The sequence below is a fragment of the Lolium perenne genome, chromosome 6 (assembly GCF_019359855.2).
Source record: "Lolium perenne isolate Kyuss_39 chromosome 6, Kyuss_2.0, whole genome shotgun sequence".
Lineage (NCBI taxonomy): Eukaryota > Viridiplantae > Streptophyta > Magnoliopsida > Poales > Poaceae > Lolium > Lolium perenne.
This window is the reverse complement of record NC_067249.2, coordinates 69,550,841-69,569,128: the sequence shown is the minus strand read 5'-3', so window position 1 is coordinate 69,569,128 and position 18,288 is coordinate 69,550,841.

The window sequence follows — 18,288 nt, the reverse complement described above, 5'->3', positions numbered from 1 at the left end:
GCATTTCGACATCAGGCACAAACAAAGCATTATCATAAGATTTATCAAAGTAGCATGGATTATCATAAATAACAGTAGCATAATTATTCTCACAAGTTTTACTCATAGGTAGTATTTCAAGAGAATCCACAGGAACATAACATTCAACCTCTTCCGGTAAGCATGGAGGACAATCAAATAGTGTAAGAGATAAAGAGTTACTCTCATTAGAAGGTTGGCATGGGTAGCTAATCCATTCTCCCTCCTTTTGTTCGTCGCTCTCCTCTTCTTTTTCATCCAATGAGCTTTCAGGTTCATCAATTTCCTCCTCTTTTTCATCCAATGAGCCTTCAGGTTCATCAGTTTCTTCTTCCACCGGTTCCTGCAAATTGCGAGTGCATTCTTGTGCATTAATGTGTCTCTCTTTATAATCAAGGATATAAGAATTCCTACCGTAGCATTCTATGCAAGAATTAAGGATAGTAGAGACATAATCTTTAAGGTCCTTACAAATAGCACAAGTTTCATAATTCTCAACCATGAAGGATTCTATCTCAGAGGCTTCCATAAATAAGACAAATTGTTCTACCTCTTCGAACCCATAATGAATATAGCAATTCCGATTATAGCTCTTAATAAAATATTCCTCACTAAAGCCACATTGAAATTTAAAATGTTTAGTATCCTGTCGAGAGCAACAGTTTATATCATGGCGTCTAAGCAAGATTCTAGCCATTGTATTCAATTTTTCTATCATAGCACTCATTATTTTACCAGTTCTTGATTCTCTATAACAATTATAACATTCCATAAGCTCCAAGTAGGTTGTTGGTTCTCCCATAACAACAGTTTTTAATTTTTTTGGTTTTTCAAATTTTTATGGATTTTTGGGTATATGAGACAAATAAAACAAGACAAAAATAAACTAAGCAGAAGTAAACTACGCAAACCAATACTAGACAGAAATAAACTAAGCAAAAATAAACTAGACAAAAGTAAACTAAGCAAACCAAAATAAAACAAATTAAAAACAGAGAGAGAGGTAGAGTGTACTCCCCAGGTGAACTTATGAGTAGAGCTATTCCTCCCCGGCAACGGCGCCAGAAAACAGTCTTGATAACCCACAAGTATAGGGGATCGCGATAGTCTTCGAGGGAAGTAAAACCCAAATTTATTGATTCGACACAAGGGGAGGTAAAGAATACTTATAAGCCTTAACAACTGAGTTGTCAATTCAGCTGCACCTGGAAAAGCACTAGCAACAGGGGTGATGTGAAAGTAGCAGTAATATGAGAGCAAAATGTAACAAAGAATACGCAGCGAATAGCAATATGAGAGCAATGGCACCAGAAGATAGTTGATACTACTTCCAATGACATGTAGAACAAGTATATGATGATGAAATATGGACCGGGGTTCCCAGCGATCTACACTAGTGGTAACTCTCCAATAAGTGACAAGTGTTGGGTGAACAAATTACAGTTGGGCAATTGATAGGAATCAAAGCATTAAGACAGAACATCAATTCATTAATCATGTAGGCATGTTTTCCATATATAGTCGTACGTGCTCGCAATGAGAAACTTGCACAACATCTATTGTCCTACCAGCCGGTGGCAGCCGGGCCTCAAGGGAAACTACTGGATATTAAGGTACTCCTTTTAATAGAGCACCAGAGCAAAACATTAACACTTGGTGAAAACATGTGATCCTCACATCACCGCCATCCCCTCCGGTTGTCCCGATTTCTGTCACTTCGGGGCCTTTGGTTCCGGACAGTGACATGTGCATACAACTTGTAGATATAATCTAAGCAATAAGTATAGAGCTCAAATCTAAGATCATGCCACTCGGGCCCTAGTGACAAGCATTAAGCATAACAAGATTGCAGCAACAATAACTTCACAAACTTTATAGATAGACTAATCATAATGTATCATCCATCGGATCCCAACAAACACAACACCGATTACATCAGATGAATCTCAATCATGTAAGGCAGCTCATGAGACCATTGTATTGAAGTACATGGGGGAGAGTATACCGACATAGCTACTGCTAGAACCCATAGTCCATGGGGGAACTACTCACGGAGCATGGTGGAGGCGGTGGCGTTGATGGAGATGGCTTCCGGGGGCACTTCCCCGTCCCGGCAGGGTGCCGGGACAGAGACTTCTGTCCCCCGAATTGGAGTTTCGCGATGGCGGCGCCGCCACAGTAACTTTTCTGGAGTTTCATCAATTGGTACTGTGTTTTTAGGTCGAAAGGGGTTATATAGGCGAAGAGGCGGCGCGGGAGGGTCGACAGGGTGGCCTCACCCTAGGCCAGCGCGGCCAGGGTCTGGCCCGCGCGGCCCTATGGTGTGGGGCCCCCTGGCTCTCCTCCGACTCTTCTTCGGTGTTCTGGAGCCTTCCGGGAAAAATAGGAGGTTTGGCGTTGATTTCGTCCAATTCCGAGAATATTGCCCGAACAGCCTTTCTAGAACCAAGAACAGCAGAAAACAGGAACTGGCACTGTGGCATCTCGTTAATAGGTTAGTTCCGGAAAATGCATGAAATCATCATAAAGTGCAAGCAAAACATGTAAGTATTGTCATAAAACAAGCATGGAACGACAGAAATTATGGATACGTCGGGGACGTATCAGAGGAGCCCATGAAGATGACGTTTGGAAAGTTCCACTTCCGCGTCGAGAAAGAAGGAGCGTATCGTCTCGAAGTTCCGAGCTCGTCGGGATTATCGGCGGTTGGTCCTGACTTCTCAAACTCAGTATCATCCATCGAGTCAAGCGACGAGGAGATTTCGTCGCCACGCTTCATCGGCAGCAGGGCAAGCGAAAAACTCGCCAAGATCTTCAGCGACATGTCCTTCGTGTCATCTGCGGACTCCTATATAAGCGATGATTCGAGCGACACCGACAGCTTCGACTTCATCGACAAATCCATATCTACTGGGAAGGTCTTCACCAATCTCTATGATGGTGTCACCAAACCAAGCAAAGTGAAAACTCCAAAATATCACCAAGTTTATGCCATTGGAGAAGCAAGTCGCGATCAAGAGGAAACATCAGAGGCTTTCGACGATTTGGGAAACCCCTATGTCGATCCCTCAGATCTAAGGAGAGGTTTGGGCACTAAATATCTCGGGCCCACACCACGTGTCAGATTTCAACTTCCACAAGCAGCATGGGATAGAGCTGCGAAAGCTTTGGATGGCTCTGAACCAATGGAAACAACTGCCACGGTAGAAGAACTGCAAGCATATCAATATAGGCTCACCAGAGAAAGAAGGGAATTGGAAAAACAGACAGCTGCTCTTAATAGAAGAAAGGAAGCAGCTTCCGCGTCAAGCAGGCGAAGAGCGGAGTTAAGTCGACAAATCGGGGAACTTCGGGAGATAGTTACAGAGAAGCTCGGAGGAGAGCAAGATCTCGGCTGCAAAATATACCGGAGGCTGAAAGAGAAACTTTAATCCAAAACCTCGACATGTCCTTTATGTCAATCGACACGAGGGGGAATATTATCCCAAAAACACTAGAAGCAGGGTACATGGCGACACAAGCTTACATCCTGGCGTCCAGACCACCTCCCGGAGATCCAAGAGAAGCGTTGTATAACATGGCCATGGCAGGATGTGGCGCCATGGGAGCAGCGTTTGCAGCTGCACCTCCCGAAGGAACTGCAAGGCAAAATAGTCCGAGACCTACCGCAGCAGTACAAGATCCACCGAGAGCGAGTGGAGCCAGAGACACGACGACTCAGGCCAGAGTGGATAGAGCGCGACAAGAAAGAAGGGAACGTCGGCATTCACCAGAACTTGCTGAAGAAGATATGTGTGGACTCCCGTGTTTTACACGATGGGTCAGAAAAACTCGAGTTCCATCAGGATTCAAGCTACCCGATAGTTTCAAGAAATTCGACGACCTGCAAGATCCCGAGGATTGGCTAGTCGATTACCTTGAGACAATGAAATTAATAGGCGGAACAAGAGCAACAGCCATGCAGAGCATTCAAATACATCTGAGCGGAGCCGCCAGATCGTGGATAAAGAAGCTTCCCCCAGGCTCCATCGACAGCTGGGAAAGTTTTGAGGATGTGTTCATCAAGAATTTCCGGTCAACCTGCAAGAAACCTGCGACACTAGAGGAGCTGAGGTCATGTCGACAAAAGCATGATGAATCAATGAGAAAATACATCCAAAGGTGGAACATCATCAAAAACTCGGCAGAAAATATATCCGACGAGAGAGCGATAGATGCGTTTGTAGCAGGAGTTCGACGAGGAGATTTCGTGGAGGACTTGGGAAGGACAAACCCAAGGACAGTATTAGCATTAATGGAAATAGCAAACAGATGGGCAGATGGTGAAGATGCAGTACATAACAAACGACATAGGTCCCCAGAGGAGGACCGCAGTCAAAATTTTCAAAATAGACGCCGATTTCCTCGACAATTCTCAAATTACGACGCACCCGGCCAAATATCGGCTGGTTTTCGAGGAAACAATGGAGGAAACAATAGAGATGATTACCAAAGAAGTAATGTTCAGCAAGGCGACAATAGAGATAACAGGCAAAATAGCGGATCAAGGTTCCAGAGATCTTTCATAACTCCCGAAGATATGATGAACGGGCCATGCCAGATGCATTTTTATCTCGACAGCAATGGGAAAAGACAATCAGGACATCTGCAGAAAGATTGCCGCAATTTCCAAGCAATGTTGCGGGCCGCAGGGATGGCTAATGCTCACGCAGCAAATAGAAACCCCCAAGGGCCCAGGAGTGAAATCCACTTGCCACCTCCTCCCGCGATCACGGACGAAAATCGACATTAGCTCAGAATAGCGGCAGCACCACAACCACCTCCATATGTTGATCCAAACAATAATGGTGCGGTCTCGATGATTCAAAAAGCTAGGCCATCTAATAGGGCTCAGAAGGTAATCTCGCGGCAAGTGTTTATGGCAGAAAAGATGCCTCCACCAACGGTTGAGTACCTAAATTGGTCAGGGCAAGACATTGGCTTCACAATAGCGGATCACCCGCAGCAAGTTCCTCGACCAGGGCAATCAGCACTTATCTTACCAGCAGTAATTGCAGGATTCGATGTATCTCGAGTATTTATAGACGGAGGCAGCAGCCTAAACCTCATGTACGCAGATACGCTAAGGAAGATGAACATCTCCTTAGCAAATTTCAAACCAACCGACACACGTTTCCATGGCATCACACCAGAGAAGCCAAGTTACCCATTGGGGAGGATCAATCTTGTTCAGTTTGGGACCCGAGAAAATTACAGGATAGAAAGGTTGGAATTCGAAGTTGTCGATTTCCCGTCGCAGTATCACGCTTTGTTGGGACGCCCAGCGTATGCCAGAAACTTTCGGGATGCAAGCGGAGTATGCAGCGTCAAGGCTCATGACTGATTATGATGTGCTGCCAGATGTAGGGAGACCCAACAAGGAGTCAACTTTCAATACCGCAAAAGATTCTAAGGAAGTGCAGATTCACCCGATAGATCCGAAGAAAACGACGTCCATCGCAACAAACATGGACCTCGCATAGGAAAGCGCGCTCGTCGAGTTCCTCCGTGAGCACTGGAAAATCTTCGCATGGTGTCCAGCTGACATGCCAGGAGTACCCAGGGAACTTACCGAGCACCACCTAAACTTGGATCCAATAGCGAGACCAATCAAACAACCTTTGCGACGTTTTTCAGAACCAAACCGCAAAGCCATGCTGTCAGAAATTGATCGACTCAGAGAAGCTGGTTTCATCAAAGAAATATCTACAGAGGCTACTTGGGTAGCTAACCCAGTGATGGTGCCGAAGAAAAACACGAAAGTCCTTCGCATGTGTGTCGACTTTACGTGCCTCAATAAACATTGTCCAAAGGATCACTTTCCCCTCCCAAGGATCGATCAAATCATCGACTCCACGGCAGGATGTGAACGTCTTTCCTTCTTGGACGCATATTCTGGTTACAACCAGATCAGATTAAAAGAAGATGACAAAGCCAAAACAGCGTTCATCACACCGTATGGCGTATTTTGTTACAGAACAATGCCTTTCGGGTTGAAAAACGCGGGAGCAACATATCAATGGATGATGCAGAAGTGCTTAGCAACACAGATTGGGAAAAATGTACAAGTGTACATCGACGACGTCGTCATCACATCAAAAAAGGGGGAAACATTAATCGAGGACTTGAAGGAAACTTTCGACAACCTCGACAAATTTTGTCTCAAGTTGAACCCGACGAAATGTTCTTTCGGCGTCCCTGCAGGAGAACTTCTCGGGTTCCTAGTTTCAGCGAGAGGGATTGAAGCAAATCCCGAAAAAATCCAAGCTATCGTAACAATGAGGAAGCCAACAAAGTTGAAGGAAATACAGCAGTTAACTGGGCGAGTCGCAGCTTTAAGCAGATTCATCGCCAGGCTGGGAGAAAAGGCGCTACTGTTCTACGCCTTAATCAAACAAGGAGAGAAGTTCTAGTGGAACGAAGAGGCAGATAAGGCCTTCGAGGACCTCAAACGGAAAATTTCGACACCACCAATTTTAGTGGCGCCAAAAGAGAAGGAACCACTCCTGTTATATATTGCGGCTACACCTCAGGTGGTCAGCACGGCGCTAGTTGTCGAAAGAGAAGAAGAAGGAAAACTCCATGGAGTACAGAGGCCAGTATATTTCATTAGTGAAGTATTATCGCCTTCAAAACAGAGGTACCCGCAGTACCAAAAGCTAGCATATGGAGTATTCACAACTGCAAGAAAATTGCGGCACTATTTTTCGGCGCATCCGATAATAGTGGTCAATGAGGCGCCTTTATCCAACATACTCAATAATCCAGAAGCTACAGGCCGTGTCTCCCTTTGGGGAATAGAACTTTCTCCTCGGGACATCACGTATGAAAAAAGAAAGGCAATAAAGTCGCAAATTTTACCAGACTTCATCGCAGAGTGGATGGAGTTGCAAAACACAGGACCTCCGGATTTATCGAGAACCTGGACTATGAACTTCGACTGGTCCAAAAGGTTAGAAGGAGCAGGAGCAGGGGTGATACTCATATCGCCTGAAGGCGACAAATTGAAATATGTTCTGCGGATGACGTTCCCAAACGCATCTAATAATGAGGCAGAATACGAAGCCCTTATACATGGGATGAAGATGGCGAAAGCCTGCGGCGCAACTCGACTAAAAATATTTGGCGACTCACAATTGGTGGCTCAGCAAGTCATGAACCAATGTGATGCGGTCAATGATAGCATGGTGGCGTACAAGGAAGTGTATAATGAACTAGAGAAGCTGTTTGATGGATGCGAGGTAAACCACATCAGCAGGCTGAGTAATGATGAAGCCGACGTTCTTGCAAACATCGGGTTGCAGTGCCTCGCAATCCCGCCAGGCGTATTCTGGGAGGAGATAACAGAGAGATCCACAAAGCCGAAGAAATCAACAAAGAAGGAGAAGAACGAGAAACCCTCGGGGGCTGCGAAAGAAGCATTGGAAGAAGAAGAAGAGGAACAGGATCTAGTACTGATGGTGCAAATCCCATGGATGTAGGCGTACATATCATATATCCTAAGGAAAACAATACCCGACGATCCAGTTGAAGCAAGACGAGTTATCAGACGATCCAAAGTTTTCACAGTGGTTAAAGGGGAGTTGTACAAACGAAGTATTTCGGGTGTGTTACAAAGGTGCGTCACACCCGAAGAAGGAAGGATAATCCTAAAGGATGTACACGAAGGAGTGTGTGGCCATCACACAAGTAGTCGAGCTATCGCGGCCAAGGTCTTTCGAGCTGGATTTTACTGGTTGACAGCAATTGAAGACGCAAAGGAAATAGTGCGAACTTGCGACGCGTGCCAAAGATTTGCCGCAAAACCCCACTCTCCGGCGGCGGAATTGATGCCTATACCCTTATCTTGGCCCTTTGCTCAGTGGGGTCTCGACATGGTGGGAAAGTTACACAAAGCCTCGCCAGGAGGATACGAGTATATGCTCGTCGCGGTAGACAAATTTACCAAGTGGATAGAAGCAAAGCCGATAAATTCACCGGATGCAGCGTCAGCAATAAAATTCGTGAAGGGCATCGTTTTTCGGTTTGGAGTACCTCATAGCATCGTCACGGACAACGGCAGTAACTTCACATCCAAGGAATTCAAAGCATACTGTGCAGAGGTAGGCATCAAATTGCACTTCGCGTCAGTTGCACATCCTCAAACCAATGGTCAAGTCGAGAAAGCCAACGGCATCATCTGTAATGGCATCAAGAAGCGTTTGTTAAGGCCACTGGAAAAAGCTCGACACACTTGGCCAGAAGAGCCGCCGAGCGTGTTATGGAGCATCCGAACAACGCCAAATACAGCGACACAGGAGACTCCGTTTTTTCTGGTCCATGGGGCAGAGGCAGTGCTGCCGATAGAAATAGAGCACGATTCTCTGAGAGTCACGGAATACAATGAAGAAACTTCCAGAAGAGCATTGGAAGACGACGTTGACGCACTCGACGAAGCTCGAGACGAAGTACTGTCAAGGGTCACTAAATATCAGCAAGACCTCAAAAATTACCACAGTCGACGATTGCGACCAAGGTCCTTTCAGGTTGGAGACCTAGTTCTGCGACTCAATCAAGATCGCACAGAAAAACTCGAGTCGCCATGGCTTGGCCCTTACGTCGTTACAGAAGTCATCGAAGGAGGAGCATACAGGATTAAGGACAAGAAGACAGGGACTCCCGAGAAAAACCCCTGGAATGTGGCACAGCTAAGGCGTTTTTACGCTTAGTGTCAAAATATAGTCCTCCTTGTAAAAATACAATGTACTGAAACGCCCGCGAGTTTTCAGACGCACTCTTTTCCTTTTTCGGGGCACCGAGTGGGGCCGGGAAAGGTTTTTAATGAGGCGGGCTCGCGGTGCTGCAATATAATAAAGATAGTGACGACATATCTTTCTTCGTCGACATGCTCAAGGATTTACGCCTTGAAGTTACAATATATATACAATATAGATGAGTTTAGCTGACAAAGTTATTTCGCCTTGGTACCAAATACCTCGCCAGATAAAGCAAAGATACAAAATAGCAGTCAAAACAGAGCAAAACACTCGGGGCTTGAATGAAGAAAAGTATATACAACTTACAATGTACACACAGCGAAGATATAGTTCTTATCGACAAAATACAAACTCAGTTGCGACCCAACAAGTCGTCAATATTTACTTTGGCTTCTTCGGGAGCAGCACCCAAAAAGTCGGCATAATGGCCATCTAAAAAAAAGTCGGCGTCCATCCGAAGAAGATCATCAATTATTTCTTCAGCTACTGGGGTGATCCGTGCATTGATTTTATCAACACCTCTTCGCCGTTGCCTCAGCTTAGTATGCACAGTCTCCACCACCTTTGTCATATCAAGTTTGGGGTGGTAGATTTGAAGCATAATAAGGGTAACCTTGGCACCAGCTATCAGTTGAGCCCTTACAAAGCCATGGATCTTTTGCACATCCTTAAATTTCTCCATCAGTTCGAGAAGAGATTTTGGTTGAACATTCCGAGGAAACATAGCATTGAAAATCTTGGATAAAGTGCTGGAACAAAACTCGAGAAATCCCCGAACTTGGCACGAACGGTCTTGGAACCTGACAATCTGTCGGGTACGTTCTGGAGTGGCCCAGAAAAGAGAACCGTGTTCAAGAGAAAGGTTAACAAGGAGATTTGTCCTCGCATTTACCCTTTCGTCTTCTGTAACAGTGTCGAGAAAGGAACCTATTCGACGTCATCATAAGAATCTCGAAAAAGAAATAACGAAGGAGTCTGGTTTGCAAAAGTATACCTGACATGTCCGCACTGGCTTCAATCATCAAATCAAGCATCGAATTTCCTCGAGTAGTTGCTTTTTCAGCCTCCGAAATAGTAGCTTCCTTGGAAGTCATGGCTTCTTTAACTTGTTGAAGGGCAATCCTTTCCCTCTCGGATGCTTTGCGAGATTGTTCCATCACCGCAAGAGTCTGCTTTTTCATGGACTGCAGTTGATGGCAAAGTTCTTGCAAATCTTGTGGGGAGTGTTTAATCGAAGAATCTCCGACAAGGTCATCAGCAACAAGCGTTTTCTTCGAAAAGGAGGAAGCAGGAAAAACGTCGGCAGGATGAGGATTCACGGAGTAGTTATCAAATATCAACTGGAAAAGCAAAATTTCAGCATCAATGATCACGCAAAAAAAGAATTCCATTGATTCTCGAGACATTCACAAAAATCTTACAAGAGGAGTCTTCAAAATAACTACTACGACAGTTGTAGCCAAAGTTACTATGGCGACAATTTCAGAAGAAACAAGAAAATAAAAAATAGAAAAAGATAAGGCATTCTACTAGACCTCCAACTTTGATGAGCTAGGGGCAGCTGTAGGCGTGAATCCAAGATAAGCAAGGATCTTCTTTGTGTTGGGCTTCACAGCCTTGATCAGCGATCGCCACTTCGTGGTCTCCATCTCCTGTGTGTCGCCAACTTTGGTCCAGTCGATATCTTGCTGGCTGTCAGCGACCAGGGCGACAGTGCTTTCAACGGTGACCTTCATATTTTCTTGGCGCAGCTTCAGTCCAAGATCCTCTGGTGGATTAAAGCACTTGGCAAGAGCAAGAAAAGTCGCGGGTTCCTCTTTCTTCGGGAAGAAGTACGGGAAGAGTCGCGACAGTCCTTCCTTGGCCTGATTAATGCCGTCACGTGTTTCTGTCCCATGAAACTCAAGGAACGCAAGTGCATCAAGAAGAGGATCATTGTCGGGATCTTCAAGTTCAAATTCCTGAGATGTCGTCTCTGTTGAAACAGAAATTTATTGGTCAACAAACGAATAAAGAAAAGCAAGTCCAAAGAATACAAAATGGTTCAGGTACTCACTGACAAAGCGACGGTTTTGCGACTTCAGGCGCTTAATAATCGCGTCTTCGCGAGCAGATTGTGCGGTTATATGCTCGCTCAGTGAAGTCTCGGCGTCGTGAAGCCTCTTCCTAAGTTCTTCGACACCAGCAGCGTCAGCTTTGGCCTTATCAGCCTCTGCCTTAGCCTTACTAGCATCTGATTCGGCCTTCTTACGAGCCTCTTCACTTTGCTCTAGTTTTTGAGCAAGGGTGTTGGCACGCTCGTTGGCCTCTGCCAGTTTTTCTGCCAAGATAGTTAAATCTAGTTAAAATCATGACAAGAAAGGAATGAGAAGGCAATGGTAAAGAGAAGCAGAAAAGACATTACCTTCAGCTTTGCTAGCATAATCACGGTACCCAACGAATTGGGCACCGAAGCGGATGAACTCCTTAATCAAAGGCTGTTAAAAGAAAGATAGAGAAAGAAAGTGTTGGTAAGGGAAAAAGTGCGATAGCACAAAATCAAAAAGAAGCAACTAGAGAAATCATCGACAACGTCAGAAAGCAGTTGAGGACTTACATCATCCAAAAGAGGAGTCGAAGAGCTACCCAATTGTAAGGTAGGATCCATGATTGTTTCAACCCTTGTCCTTTTTGGAGAAGGGACGAGAGGGCCTGCAGGAGGAATAGGTGCATCGATGTTTTGTTGAAGAGGCGAAGACTCTTCTCCTTCAACTGGCACTTCAGAAATAACTAGAGTATGCGACGTACTCATTCGAGCAGGCGCATCAATAGCTGGCACTTCTTCTTCATCACCACTACAATTACATTGCGGAAGTATAAGAAGGTATATAGACGAAAACTTTCAAGAATTAAAACAGCGAGAGCCACGGAGTAACTTACGAACTGACGAGGGCGTCAAGGTATGGATCGAAAGCTGCCTTCTGACGTGAAGGAGCAGGTTCTTCGGCTTTGGAAGTGCCAGAATTTTCGACGTCTGCTTTTTCTTCGACGTCTGCCCTTTTCTTTTTGTTCTTTGGAGAAACAGCAGGAGGAGGAGATTGTGCCGATGCGGTAGCTTCAGAGGCAGCCTCTTTTTCAGAGGATCCCGCAGATTTTTGAGAACCTGCGGGTTCATTCTCAAAGGAAGGAGCATCTTGGTTGTCATCAGTAACAACGACTCGTTCTTCGACTTCTCCACCCTCAGGAAGGGGAGGAAGAGAGACAAGGCTTGGATGATTCTATAAAAAAATGAGATGTCAATAAAAGAGTTATGAAAAGGATGTCAAACAAATATGAGAAAGTCGGCAAAGGTTACCTTGGGAAGCGCATTGGTGGCGCTGTAAGGTTTTACGCGACAAGAAGAAGGGACAGGATCTTTCTTGCTGAGGGAAGAGATTTTTCGGACAAGTTTTTCTAAATCTTTAACCGATAAATCCACCGACAAACGATCCACATCATTGTCGCCAGTATACTTCCAGAGGGGAATTTTGCGAGCCTGAAGAGGCTGCACTCTGATTCTAAGGAAATACGCTGTGATCTGGATACCTGATGTCTACGGGTGCTTCTATTCTTGTAGACAATGTTGGGCCTCCAAGAGCAGAGGTTTGTAGAACAGCAGCAAGTTTCCCTTAAGTGGATCACCCAAGGTTTATCGAACTCAGGGAGGAAGAGGTCAAAGATATCCCTCTCATGCAACCCTGCAACCACAAAGCAAGAAGTCTCTTGTGTCCCCAACACACCTAATAGGTGCACTAGTTCGGCGAAGAGATAGTGAAATACAAGTGGTATGAATGAATATGAGCAGTAGTAACGGCGCCAGAAAAGTGCTTGCTGGCGTGCAGTTGATGGTAGTAATATTGCAGGAAGTAAACAAGCAAGAAACAAGAACAAGCAGCGATAGCAGTATTTAGGAATAAGGCCTAGGGATCATACTTTCACTAGTGGACACTCTCAACATTGATCACATAAGAGAATAAATAGATAGATGCTAGACTCTACACCCTCTTGTTGGATGATGAACACCACTAACTGTGTAGGATTACACGAACCCTCAATGCCGGAGTTAACAAGCTCCACAATATTCAATGTTCATATTTAAATAACCTTAGAGTGCATGACAGATCAACATAACCAAACCAAGTACTAACATAGCATGCACACTGTCACCTTCACACTACGAAAGGAGGAATAGATCACATCAATACTATCATAGCAATAGTTAACTTCATAATCTACAAGAGATCACAATCATAGCCTACGCCAAGTACTACACGATGCACACACTGTCACCATTACACCGTGCAGGAGGAATAAACTACTTTAATAACATCACTAGAGTAGCACACAGATAAATTGTGATACAAAACACATTGCAATCATAAAGAGATATAAATAAGCACTTCACTATGCCATTCATAACAGTGAATAAATATTCTGTGAAATATAGCCTAAGAGACCCACACGGTGCACACACTGTCACCTTTACACACGTGGGACAAGGAGTCTCCGGAGATCACATAAGTAAAATCCACTTGACTAGCACAATGACATCTAGATTACAAGCATCATCATATGAATCTCAATCATGTAAGGCAGCTCATGAGATTATTGTATTGAAGCACATAGGAGAGAGATGAACCACATAGCTACCGGTACAGCCCCGAGCCTCGATGGAGAACTACTCCCTCCTCATGGGAGACAGCAGCGTTGATGAAGATGGCGGTGGTGTTGATGGAGAAGCCTTCCGGGGGCACTTCCCCGTCCCGGCGGCGTGCCGGAACAGAGACTCCTGTCCCCCAGATCTTGGCTTCGCGATGGCGGCGGCTCTGGAAGGTTTTCTCTGGTTTCGTCCAACGTGGTAGGGTTTTCGCGACGGAGGCTTTAAGTAGGCGGAAGGGCAAGGTCGGTGGAGTCACGAGGGACCCACACAACAGGGCGGTGCGGGCCCTAGCCTGGCCGCGCCGCCTTAGTGTGGCGCCACCTTGTGGCCCCACTTCGTATCTCCTCCGGTCTTCTGGAAGCTTCGTGTGAAAATAGGACCCTGGGCGTTGATTTCGTCCAATTCCGAGAATATTTCCTTACTAGGATTTCTGAAACCAAAAACAAAAAAACAGAACCGGCACTTCGGCATCTCGTCAATAGGTTAGTTCCGGAAAACGCATAATAATGACATAAAGTATGCATAAAACATGTAGATATCATCAATAATGTGGCATGGAACATAAGAAATTATCGATACGTCGGAGACGTATCAGCATCCCCAAGCTTAGTTCCTGCTCGTCCCGAGCAGGTAAACGATAACAAAGATAATTTCTGGAGTGACATGTCATCATAACCTTGATCATACTATTGTAAGCATATGTAATGAATGCAGTGATCAAAACAATGGTACTGACATGAGTAAACAACTGAATCATAAAGCAAAGACTTTTCATGAATAGTACTTTCAAGACAAGCATCAATAAGTCTTGCATAAGAGTTAACTCATAAAGCAATAAATCAAAGTAAAGGTATTGAAGCAACACAAAGGAAGATTAAGTTTCAGCGGTTGCTTTCAACTTATAACATGTATATCTCATGGATAGTGTCAATGTAAAGTAATATAACAAGTGCAATATGCAAGTATGTAGGAATCAATGCACAGTTCACACAAGTGTTTGCTTCTTGAGATGGAGAGAAATAGGTGAACTGACTCAACATAAAAGGTATAAGAATGGCCCTTCGCAGAGGGAAGCATTGATTGATATATTTGTGCTAGAGCTTTGGTTTTGAAAACATAAAGAGAGCATAAAAGTAAAATTTTGAGAGGTGTTTGTTGTTGTCAACGAATGGTAATGGGTACTCTAACTACCTTATCAACCAGACTTTCAAGAGCGGCTCCCATGAAGGACGTTATCTCTACCAGCAAGGTAGATCATCCCTCTTCTCTTTTGTTTACACATGTATTTTAGTTTCATTATTTATGGATGACACTCCTCCCAACCTTTTGCTTACACAAGCCATGGCTAACCGAATCCTCGGGTGCCTTCCAACATTCACATACCATGAAGGAGTGTCTATTTGCAAAATTAAGTTGCTTACTGATGAGTCAGAGCAAAACATGTGAAGAGAATTATTAATGAAGGTTGATTAATTGGGGGCTGGGAACCCCGCGCCAGCTCTTTTTGCAAAATTATTGGATAAGCGGATGAAGCCACTAGTCCATTGTGAAAGTTGATACGTCTCCGACGTATCGATAATTTCTTATGTTCCATGCCACATTATTGATGTTATCTACATGTTTTATGCACACTTTATGTCATATTCGTGCATTTTCTGGAACTAACCTATTAACAAGATGCCGAAGTGCCAGTTGCTGTTTTCTGCTGTTTTTGGTTTCAGAAATCCTAGTAAGGAAATATTCTCAAAATTGGACGAAATCAACGCCCAGGGGCCTATTTTTCCACGAAGCTTCCAGAAGTCCGAAGACGAAATGAAGTGGGGCCACAGGGAGCCCAAACCCTAGGGCGGCGCGCCCCCCCTGGCCGCGCCGGCCTATGGTGTGGGGCCCCTGTGCCCCCTCCTGACTTGCCCTTTGATGTCTACGTTCCCCCTCCTTTCCTGTAGACAGTGTTGGGCCTCCAAGAGCAGAGGTTTGTAGAACAGCAGCAAGTTTTCCCTTAAGTGGATCACCCAAGGTTTATCGAACTCAGGGAGGAAGAGGTCAAAGATATCCCTCTCATGCAACCCTGCAACCACAAAGCAAGAAGTCTCTTGTGTCCCCAACACACCTAATAGGTGCACTAGTTCGGCGAAGAGATAGTGAAATACAGGTGGTATGAATAAGTATGAGCAGTAGCAACGGTGCCAGAAAATAGCTTGCTGGCGTGTAGTTGATGGTGGTAGTATTGCAGCAGTAGTAACACAGTAAAATAGTAAACAAGCAGTAGTAACGCAGTATTTAGGAACAAGGCCTAGGGATTAGACTTTCACTAGTGGACACTCTCAACATTGATCACATAACAGAACAGATAAATGCATACTCTACACTCTTGTTGGATGATGAACGCATTGCGTAGGATTACACGAACCCTCAATGCCGGAGTTAACAAGCTCCACAATTTGTTCATATTTAAGTAACCTTATAGTGTAAGATAGATCAACAGACTAAACCAAGTACTAACATAGCATGCACACTGTCACCTTCATGCATATGTAGGAGGAATAGATCACATCAATATTATCATAGCAATAGTTAACTTCGCAATCTACAAGAGATCATGATCATAGCATAAACCAAGTACTAACACGGTGCACACACTGTCACCTTTACACACGTGCAGGAGGAATAGAACTACTTTAATAACTTTGCTAGAGTAGCACATAGATAAATTGTGATACAAACTCATATGAATCTCAATCATGTAAAGCAGCTCATGAGATCATTGTATTGAGGTACATAGGAGAGAGATGAACCACATAGCTACCGGTACAGCCCCGAGCCTCGATGGAGAACTACTCCCTCCTCATGGGAGCACGACGGTGATGAAGATGGCGGTGGAGATGGCAGCGGTGTCGATGGAGAAGCCTTCCGGGGGCACTTCCCCATTCCGGCGGCGTGCCGGAACAGAGACTCCTGTCCCCCAGATCTTGGCTTCGTGATGGCGGCGGCTCTGGAAGGTTTCTGTGGTTTTCGTCGAACTTATCAGGGTTTTCGATCCAGGGGCTTTAAATAGGCGAAGAGGCGGCGCAGGAGGGTCGAAGGGGCGACGACACCATAGGGCGGCGCGGCCAGGGCCTGGGCCGCGCCGGCCTATGGTCTGGGGGCCCAGTGCCCCCTCTGGTCCTTCCCGGGTGTTCTGGATGCTTCCGATGAAAATAGGAACTTGGGCGTTGATTTCGTCCGATTCCGAGAATATTTCGTTACTAGGATTTCTGAAACCAAAAACAGCAGAAAACAGGAACTGGCACTTCGGCATCTTGTTAATAGGTTAGTTCCAGAAAATGCACGAATATGACATAAAGTGTGCATAAAACATGTAGATAACATCAATAATGTGGCATGGAACATAAGAAATTATCGATACGTCGGAGACGTATCAGCATCCCCAAGCTTAGTTCTGCTCGTCCCGAGCAGGTAAAACGATAACACGGATAATTTCTGGAGTGACATGCCATCATAACCTTGATCATACTATTTGTAAAGCATATGTAGTGAATGCAGCGATCAAAACAATGTATATGACATGAGTAAACAAGTGAATCATAAAGCAAAGACTTTTCATGAATAGTACTTTCAAGACAAGCATCAATAAGTCTTGCATAAGAGTTAACTCATAAAGCAATAATTCATAGTAAAAGCATTGAAGCAACACAAAGGAAGATTAAGTTTCAGCGGTTGCTTTCAACTTGTAACATGTATATCTCATGGATAATTGTCAACATAGAGTGATATAATAAGTGCAATATGCAAGTATGTAGGAATCAATGCACAGTTCACACAAGTGTTTGCTTCTTGAGGTGGAGAGAAATAGGTGAACTGACTCAACATAAAAGTAAAAGAATGGTCCTCCATAGAGGAAAAGCATCGATTGCTATATTTGTGCTAGAGCTTTGATTTTGAAAACATGAAACAATTTTGTCAACGGTAGTAATAAAGCATATGTATCATGTAAATTATATCTTACAAGTTGCAAACCTCATGCATAGTGTACTAATAGTGCCCGCACCTTGTCCTAATTAGCTTGGACTACCGGATCATCACAATGCACATGTTTTAACCAAGTGTCACAAAGGGGTACCTCTATGCCGCCTGTACAAAGGTCTAAGGAGAAAGCTCGCATTGGATTTCTCGCTATTGATTATTCTCAACTTAGACATCCATACCGGGACAACATAGACAACAGATAATGGACTCCTCTTTTATGCATAAGCATGTAACAACAATTAATAATTTTCTCATATGAGATTGAGGATATATGTCCAAAACTGAAACTTCCACCATGGATCATGGCTTTAGTTAGCGGCCCAATGTTCTTCTCTAACAATATGCATGCTTAACCATAAGGTGGTAGATCGCTCTTACTTCAGACAAGACGAACATGCATAGCAACTCACATGAAATTCAACAAAGAGTAGTTGATGGCGTCCCCAGTGAACATGGTTATCGCACAACAAGCAACTTAATAAGAGATAAAGTGCATAAGTACATAGTTTTTAAGCTATTTGTCCCATGAGCTATATATTGCAAAGGTGAATGATGGAATTTTGAAGGTAGCACTCAAGCAATTTACTTTGGAATGGCGGAAAATACCATGTAGTAGGGAGGTATGGTGGACACAAATGGCATAGTGGTTGGCTCAAGTATTTTGGATGCATGAGAAGTATTCCCTCTCGATATAAGGTTTAGGCTAGCAAGGCTTATTTGAAACAAACACAAGGATGAACCGGTGCAGCAAAACTCACATAAAAGACATAT